The 9,341-nt window shown below is 38.6% G+C and overlaps 2 long non-coding RNA genes across 3 annotated transcripts; one reads left to right on the forward strand and one right to left on the reverse strand.

The window, feature by feature from the left end:
* The first annotated feature begins 528 nt into the window (after window positions 1–528).
* Window positions 529–9,303, forward strand: LOC118800592. 2 transcript variants are annotated; one of them, XR_005006255.1, is made up of 6 exons: window positions 529–636; window positions 814–876; window positions 1,023–1,360; window positions 2,756–2,763; window positions 8,200–8,227; window positions 8,624–9,303. It is a non-coding gene; the product is annotated as an uncharacterized LOC118800592 (long non-coding RNA). The 2 variants fall into 2 exon arrangements; XR_005006256.1 differs by lacking the exons at window positions 8,200–8,227; window positions 8,624–9,303 and adding an exon at window positions 3,653–3,680.
* LOC118800593 lies at window positions 2,629–7,654 on the reverse strand. The gene is made up of 3 exons (XR_005006257.1): window positions 7,608–7,654; window positions 6,374–6,381; window positions 2,629–2,923 (listed from the first exon to the last, which is right to left on the reverse strand). It is a non-coding gene; the product is annotated as an uncharacterized LOC118800593 (long non-coding RNA).
* Window positions 9,304–9,341: the final 38 nt, after the last annotated feature.

Consider the following 9,341-nt stretch of genomic DNA (forward strand, 5'->3'; position numbering starts at 1 on the left):
GAGACAGAAATGAGAAACACAGATGTTCAGAATGGTGTTGTGTTCAGAGAAAGGAGGTAAAACATACAGAGGATAAATGATGTTAATGTGGAGTGAAGGACAGATGGAGCATTTCAGTAGAAAAAACAGTGACTCTGTTTCTCACTCTGACACTAAACCTCCACATCATGACTGCACAGTGGAAAACTTACAACTGTAACAGTTGAAAATCAAATTCAAATTTACAGATTATAATCAGATCACTGATTTAACACACAACATATATATTAATTATTAAAATGTTATATTTAATGTGTGACATCACTACAGGCTGCTGACTGACTCTCACAAATAATCATGTTCTTAACTAATTAAAGCTCCAGGTCCACAAACTACAGACACTAAAAGGGGTGTATTCAGAGTTGAACTGCGCATCTTTATTCATACTTCAGTCCTATCTGGGGACTCGTGCTGTTCAGACTTGTCCGCGGAGCGGGAATTCACCAATAAAAAGGCAAGTTTCAGTCAGGGGCGTTGGCTGGGCATGTGAAAGATCTGTAGCTCAGCCCAGCTACTGTAGAATTGTTTTGGTATGTTGTCGCCCAGAATCTTGATATGAACTGCTTTATAATGTAGACTGTATGAAGAACAGCAAAGGTAAGAGCAGTTAGCATCATGCTAATCATGATAAAGATCACTGTAACACAAAATATACTTTAAACAATTTTTATAGCTGTGCAATGATTTGAGTGTGTAGCTGTGAAAGGAAGCATATTGAGTGAAACTGTTTCTAAATCTCTCTCTCTCTCTCTTTCTCTCTCTCTCTCTCTGTAGGATTGTATTAGTGTGAATCTGTAGGAGGAGATAAAGAGATAAAAATGGCAGCTGCAAGAAACAGTAAGTTAAACTTCCAGAACCTACAAAAGGTTTTACTGTGAACATCATTAAATAATATTCAATCAGAGAGTTTATTTTTATTGTGGAGACACACGAGACACAACTATTAATGTGTGTGTGTGTGTGTGTGTGTTTGTTTTACACAGCTGAGTTTAACCTCATTGGACCCCGTGGTGCTTCCTTAGGAGAGCATCAGCCTGGCTCTGCGGTCACTCTCTCCTGTCACCTGTCTCCTGAAATCAGTGCTGTTGCCATGGAGATCAGGTGGTTTAAGGGGACGGACTGTGTTTGTCTCTATAAGAACAGGCAGGTGACAGAGGGGAGGGGCCTACGAGGGCAGAGTGAGTCTGTTCACTCAGGAGCTGCAGAGAGGAAACGTCTCCTTACAGATCAGAGACTGTAGATGAGTCAGATAGAGGAGATTATCTGTGTCAGGTCACCAATGGAGACACAACAGAGGAGTGTACAGTAGAAATGAGGGACGGTAAGTATTCCAGAAGTTCACTCTACATAAACTCATCATCATCATCAGCGTCTCAGAATGAAAGATGAAAAGACAGAAATGAGAAACACAGATGTTCAGAATGGTGTTGTGTTCAGATAAAGGAGGTAAAACATACAGAGGATAAATGATGTTAATGTGGAGTGAAGGACAGATGGAGCATTTCAGTAGAAAAAACAGTGACTCTGTTTCTCACTCTGACACTAAACCTCCACATCATGACTGCACAGTGGAAAACTTACAACTGCAGCTAAATTAAAAAAAACTTTTGTAAGAACTAAATAAATATTTTAGATGAAAAAATAAAATTGGAACATAAAAGTGAGACTGATTAAACATCCAGTCAAATCTACAGACTACAGTCAGATCATTGATTTAACACACATTATATATATGTTATTATTAAAATATTATATGTAATATGTGACGTCACTATCGGCAGCTGAATCACCCTCACAAAAAATCCTGTTCTTAACTAATTAAAGCTGCAGATCCACAAACTACAGACACTAAAAGGGGTGTGTTCAGAGTTGAGCTGCGCGTAGTGAGGAGATAAAACCGAAACTGTGCATCTTTGTTCACATTTCAGTCGTATCTGTGGACTCGCGCTGTTTAGACTTGTCTGCGGGGTGGAGTTCATCAATGAAGAGGCAAGTCTCAGTCAGGGGTGTTGGCTGGGCATGTGCAGATCTGTAGCTCAGCCCAGTTATTTGTAGAATTGTTTTAGTATATTGTCGCCCAGTTTTTTTTTTTAACCTTCAAAACGTGCAGTTGCTACTTTTTTATTTAGTATGAGGATTTTTTATTTAGTATGAGGATTTACACATCTTTTTTATTATTGTTTAATTTATAAAATTATAAGACTTTATAAATTAAACAATAATAAAAAAGAACAAAACACTAACAGAAAGTGATCAAAAAGTGTCAAATGGAAATCCTCATTACTGCTATTATTAAATGTTTTCAGTCTTCTTTCCTCTCCCTCCACATCCCACTCTTCTGCATTTCAATAACAGTTGTATAGACTTAGAAGCTGAAAATCTATTCAGTAAAACTCTTCTTACCTGAAACCAAACAAAAAACAATTATGTATATAAAAGATGATGTTGAAACTAAATTTTAAAATCTCAGTCATGATAAAACATGGGGTTAGTGTATTTTCATGTACAACTTTAAGTATGTGATGGGTTGGTTTTCAAATGAGTGAGTTTTAGGCTGAAAAGGTAAGTAAGCATTGAGTGACAGTGCAGTAGTGAACAATGAAAAACTACAGTACAGATGAGAAAAGGAGATTATAATAAGGAGATAAAGAGTTAAAAAGACTGAAGTATTATAATAGTAAAAATATTAACTTTGTGTTTCTGTTTTATTTCACAGCAATGGGGGTAAGTAAATACTATGTTTTCTTCTTTCTCTGCTGGTAGTGACTGATTTTATACTCTTATCACATCAACTACATTCAATACAGACATCAAGCAGCTACATAATATTGAGTTTCAGGTAAATTTCACATGATGAACAAAGTCTCTGATCTCAGAATGAAAGCTTTTAGAAAACTTCCTCACCTCTTAGCCACAGCAGAGGGAGGCATGACATTTTCCTCCGTCACTCAGTGGGCTAGACATGTTTATTCATCTCTGGATGTTTAACAAACTAATACAACAGTATCTTAAGTATTTTATTCAAATGAACAGAGATGGATTACTTAGCATTTTTAGTCGGATCAGAGAGACAAACTTCTGCCCTCATTGCTATTTTCTACTCAAATGTTGAAAACAATAAAATGGCCTTTGTATTCTAAAAGTTAGACATGAGAAAAAAAAAAAAATCAAATACTAGCCTGTCTGAGTCTCAGAATCTCAGGTATAATAATGAGCAGAAGGCTGTAATGTAAGTGAGAAGCTCTGAAAGCTCTAGAGAAAAGCAGTTGGACTGAACCAGAATATTAATCTCTTTACAAACAACAGTGACCTCTTTTAAAGACCCACAGAGACACATTCATATACATATCTTCAATGAATTATAATACAGCCTTGCAGGAAGATAAAATTACAGTAGTAGATAAAATACTGAAACAGAAATATCAAATTCTAAAACATAACACTGTCAGTCTGTATCAGATAGTCATAAAGAAAAGAAAGCCCTCCGAACAACAGTGCAACATCATCCACATTCACTGTGTTGTTACATTTCCAGCTTTCTTAATATTTAAATATAATAATTATCTTATGATTCCATACATGAAATCTTCACATTATGTTATTCACTTCACAGCGGAGTTCATGGAGAAAAGAATCGAATGGTGAGCATACGTCAGTGTGTAATGCTTTTATTTTGATATTATTTTGAATCCTGGCTGCTACATATTTCTCATTTTTGTTTATATACAGAAGTTATAGCTGTCCTGTGCATTTTGTTTTTTAGAAATACCTCAGCCAGAACATGGCATATCATCTTTAGATGTCAACTGGCTAGCTAGCGTACTGCTAAATTTGAACTCTCCTCAAGTTTGTAAATCCTCTTTTTCATGGATGTAATCGATCTAATATAAAACAACTAAAAGATTAACTGATAATAACTATTATTAACTAATACAGTGTCAGTCAGGAACAGATCATGAAGGATCATAGTAAATAAATCATTAAGGAAAGGTAAATATAAGAATATAAGTTTTGTGTTATGAAGCTTCATAAATGAGGATCATGAGCTGAAGGAAAACTAATGAATAAACTGAATGAAAGACTAAAAGATGAATCTCTATTGTAACAGTCAGGAGTCGGAGCTTCAGGAGAGCCTAATACTCAAACACCATCAACACGTTTTCAGGTTTATGTGGAGAACTGAGAGCTGAAAACAGCTCAAATCAGACCCATTAAGCAGCATGTCAGGCTTTTTACTGTGCTGATCATTCTGGGTTCGTTTCCCAAAAGCGCTCATTCGCTCCATCAGAGCCCTGCAGCCACAATCAGTACCCACGGCTGCGCCTTCCAGCTCCACCCCAGCCCCCCTTCCTATCACAAGCCATCCACCATTATCATCTCCACTGTCCATCCCAGACAAGTACAATGGAAGTCCTGATTTATGTCAGGGCTTTTTGATTGTGTTCTCACTTTATTTCAGCCATTTGCCAACAGCTTTTCCATTAGATAACGCTTAAATGGCGTTTGTTCTGTCTCCGCTCACATGAAAAGCACTGAGGTGGGCCACTGCTGTTTGGAATCTCCTGATATGCAGACATGTTCCCTGTTTGAACGAAGGTTTAAGGAGGTGTTTAATCATTCATGCACTGGTAAGGACCCAGTAGAACAGCTCCTTCCCATCAAATAAGGGAAAAGCCCGGCTTATTCACTCGCCTTTCGCACGTTGGCAGCTGAAAGTGGCTGGAATGACGACTTGAAAAACCGTTTACCGCAATGGCCTTAATGAAGCGCTGAAATCTGAAATGGCTTGCAAGGATGATGCTCTTAGCTTAGACGGACTGATTAAACTATCAATAAAATTAGACAACCTCATCCATTCACGTGGCAGGTTTCATCCCAATCTCAACTCCCCCCTCCACTGAATCGGAGAACATGAAGCTGGGTTGGGTTAGGATCATCTCCTGGAAGGAAGAACTTTGTTTGTATTGTGGGGAAAAGAGCCATTTCTGGGAGAATTTTAAAGCCCTGAAAAGAGTGCTAATGACATGCCATTGGTTCAAAGTCGTACACTTGTTGTCCTAGTGAGAATAACATGGTATATTGATATTGATTGACCCATCGGCACAGGTGCCAGTACGGATGCCATTATCCTGTTGAAACTCACCATTGGTTTATTCCATACTGAAACAGCATCATTATTTGTCATAGACTCCCCTGAACATCCCATTGTGTTGGGATACCCATGGCCAGCCACCCACAACCCCAACCTTCTCTTGGGCCACAGGAGATCTCACATATTGGAATACTAATTGCCACACCCACTTTCTGGCCCTTCCATGCCTAACCACTTCCATTGAGAGCCCAGACACGCAAAAGCAAGTCCTGCTCCCTGCTGAGTATTCCGACTTTTCTGTGGTTTTTAGTAAAACCGAAGCTGCGCAGTTACCACCTCATTGTTCCTGGGACTGTGCCATAGACTTGTTGCCAGGTACCACCCCTCCTAAGAGTGAAGTCCCCTTTCCATTCCGGAAACTGCTGTGATGGACGAATACATTCAAGAAGCGCTAGAAAGAGGGCACATCCATCCCTCTACTTCCCCAGCTGCAGCAGTGTTTTTCTTTGTTGAGAAAAAAGAAGGAGGGTTGAGACCATGCATTGATTATTGTGGTTTCACATCGCACACGTCAGACACATACTGAAATGACTACAAGTTCTGCTTTTGGTAAAGCTTGAGAAGTGTGAATTCCAGAAATCTGTGATTTCCTTTTTGGGTTACATCATTAGTACTCAAGGGGTGTAGATGGACACTAACAAAGTGAAAGCTGTTACGGACTGACCAAATCCCAACTCTGTCAAAGAAATACAAAGGTTTCTTTGGTTCGCCAACTTTATTGACGATTCAGTCATGGTTTCAGCTCAATTGCCACTCTCTTGACATCCTTGTTACGAGGAAAACCCAAATCTCTGAAATGGAATGGAGCCTTCAAGGAACTAAAGTCCAGATTTACTACCGCCCCCATCCTGAAACATCCAGACCCAACCCAACATTTTCATTGTAGACACTTCTGACCCAGGGATAGGGGCTGTACTCTCACAACGCCATGGTACACCTGCGAAAATGTGCATTCTACTACAGAAAGCTCACCGCCATCAAACAAAACTATGTTGGCAACAGAGAATCACTAGCAGTTAAAGCTGCATTGGAAGAATGGAGGCATTGGTTGGGGGGTGGCTTTATCCATTCATGATTCTCACTGATCACAGAAGCCTCTAATACATAAAGGAAGCCAAGCGTTTAAACCCATGTCCAGTCTGGTGGGTTCTCTTTTTTCACCAGGTTCAACTTCACTCACACCTTTAGACCTAGATCCAAGAATGCCAAAGTGGATACTTGCTCTCCCCTCCACGAGCCAGAACATGCCCCAGTCAGTGATGAAACAGTCATCTCCTCCACTTGTATAGTGGCACCTATAAGATTGGAAATCATGGATCAAACACAACCGACACAAGCGTCTGATCTAACACCCACCGACTGCCCATGTGACATTTATTTTCCCTGTGCCCTTCGTTTTACATTAATCAACTGGGTACATGGATTTCTAGGCTCAGGGCATCTTGGTATCCAACGCACTTTAAGTCTGGTAAGGAATAAGTTTTGGTGGCCTTTGTCAGTGATTCACTATCTGGTTACCAGAGGTCTCTCTCTCCCGAGTACTAACCCTGCTCCTAGGATCAGTCCACCTGCACCTCATTATCTCACTAATCAGTCTCACCTTAAATACTCCCCTAACTCAGCTGGCCAGTGTTCCCTCTGGTGTTTTGAACTTCTGCCTGACTTTTTGGAATCTGCCTTTGCTTTTGTCCTTTTTGCTCTGTCTGCCTGGCCCTTTGGACTGATGCTCTGTTATGACATTTTTGCCTTGGGTTTTTTTACTGTGAGTGTTGGACTGCCCTGAGATTAAAACACCTGCACATGGATCCCTCACAACTTTGAGTCTGCTTTGTCACACCTTTTTTGATTTGACCTGTGCCTGTGTACTGACTATGATTCTGGATTTCGATTCAAACAGTAAAGCCTCTCTTTCCATTTTTATCTGCAAGTGTCTGAATTATGTTGTGTTACACTTCATTTGAGTTCTACTTGTATTTTTGCAAAAGGACAGATAATGCAAATTTAAACAAAATAAGAAAGCCTACAATAGTAAACATATACGAATACTTCATGGAGTTCTCCTCTTCCTCTGTTATTTTTACTTTGTACTGTAAAGAACTTTGAGCTGCATTTTTAATGTATGAGAGGTGCTATATAAATAAGATAATTATTATTGAAAGCATTATGTGTCAGGTCTGTAGTGCAGGATAAAACTAAAGGAAAGATAAGAAGAGATTTCTGATAAGGAGATAAAGAGTTAAAGACTGAAATATTCTGAAATATTTCTCCTGGAGATTTGACTAACTTTGTCTTTCCTTCTGTTTTTATTCCACAGTCGACCTGGTAAGCAAATAACTGTTTTCCTCTTTCTCTGCTGGTTTCAGGCAAATTTCACATAATGAACAAAGTCTCTGATCTCAGAATGAAAGCTTTTGACTTCATCTCCCTCCTTCCTTCCCACAATGCTCCTGTGCATAATCCCACTGCACTGCAGAAATGTAGAGACAGTGAAGCTCACTGATGAGAAAAAGACACAACAAATAAAAGCAGTCTGGCTCTGTTGGGAGTGATGTCACTGTTCTTATGTGATGATGGAATATTTGAGTCGTTCATCATCAGTACATCATTATCATTAGAGTGTCTCTCATTACTGTAGTTTTCCTCTCCTCCATTACTGAAAATAGCCCAGAACACACACAGCAGGAGCTTCTGACACACACTCACATACACTATCTGCCTGTTTGATGAGTCTCTATATCAGTGACTCACAACAAGCAGCAAATAATGAAGAGTCAGCAGCTCTGAAAGACCTGATTACTGAGATCCTCTCATCTCCTTCACTTCCATTCACTTCATTTAAGAATGATCAGCTTCTCTTTTTCAATCTGCAGAATCTCTCAGACAACATATTACATAAACATACATTATCCACTATGTTGTTACATTTCTAACATTCTTAATGTTCACATGTAATAATTCACTTATGGTTCAACGCATGAAATCTACACGTTATATTATTCACTTCACAGGAGCGTTCCGAGAAAGAAACACCTAGAGGTGAGTATAAGTCAGTGTGGAATGCTTTTTTTTTTTTAAGCTTTGTGTTTCTGTAACTGGCTTTTCCTCTAAAATAATGTCACACATGAGTTTCTGTTGTTGATGGATGAACACAGGACTGACTATTAAGAGAGACAAAACACTCCATAAAGTATTTAATGTTGTAAATAGAACCATTTCTGTAAGAGTTGAGTCTCTGCTGTAGGTTTACACTTCTAACTGTTTAGCTGAACATCTTCATGGAGTTGTACTGAAAGCATTGAGTGAAAAACTGCAGTACAGATGAGAAAAGGAGATGTCTGATAAGAAGTCAAAGCGATTCCCAAGTATTCTTATTGTCAATGATGTTCTAGATGTTTTACCCAACATTATGTTTCTTTCTTTTGTTTTGCACAGGTGAGAAATTGGTAAGTAAAGTACATTTACTCCTACTGAAAGCTGATACATGGATAACATTTGAAGAAAGCAGATTTTTGTAATGGTCAGATAATGAACAAAGACTTTGATCAGAGAATGAAAGCTTTGATTTCTTGAAGTTATTTTTAGTTTTTCATGTGTAACTTGTCGCCTCAAGCATGAAATCTCCAGGCTGTTTTATTCAGTTCTACAGTCTGTAATAAGACAGATAAGAGAGGAGAGAATGAAGAGGGAGAAGTGAAAGGCGCACTGAAATATAGATTCTGATATTTGTAAACATTGATTCTACATAAATAAACTTTATTACATTAATTACATTAATTTTAGTTTTTCCCCCTCACAGTCCAGTATTCAGTATCCAGTATTTAATATAAATGGACAGAGATGGATTGCATAGCATTTTTTGCAATCAGATCAGAGAGACAAACTTCTGCCCTCATTACTTTTTTCTACTCAAATGTTTAAAACAATAAAATGTCCTTTGTATTACAAAAGTTAATTTATGTACAACATATGAACTGAACGATAAGCCAGTCTGGGTTAATCTCATTAGGAAATGACAGAATCAGGTGTAATAATGAACACAAGGCTGTAATGTGAGTGAGAAGCTCTGAAAGCTCTCGAGAGAAGCAGTTGGGCTGCTAGCAGAGAAGATGGAAGATGGATTATTAGAAGCAGCTGAACCAAATAATTAATC

Source organism: Colossoma macropomum, unplaced genomic scaffold (genome assembly GCF_904425465.1).
Source record: "Colossoma macropomum unplaced genomic scaffold, Colossoma_macropomum, whole genome shotgun sequence".
Taxonomy (NCBI): domain Eukaryota; kingdom Metazoa; phylum Chordata; class Actinopteri; order Characiformes; family Serrasalmidae; genus Colossoma; species Colossoma macropomum.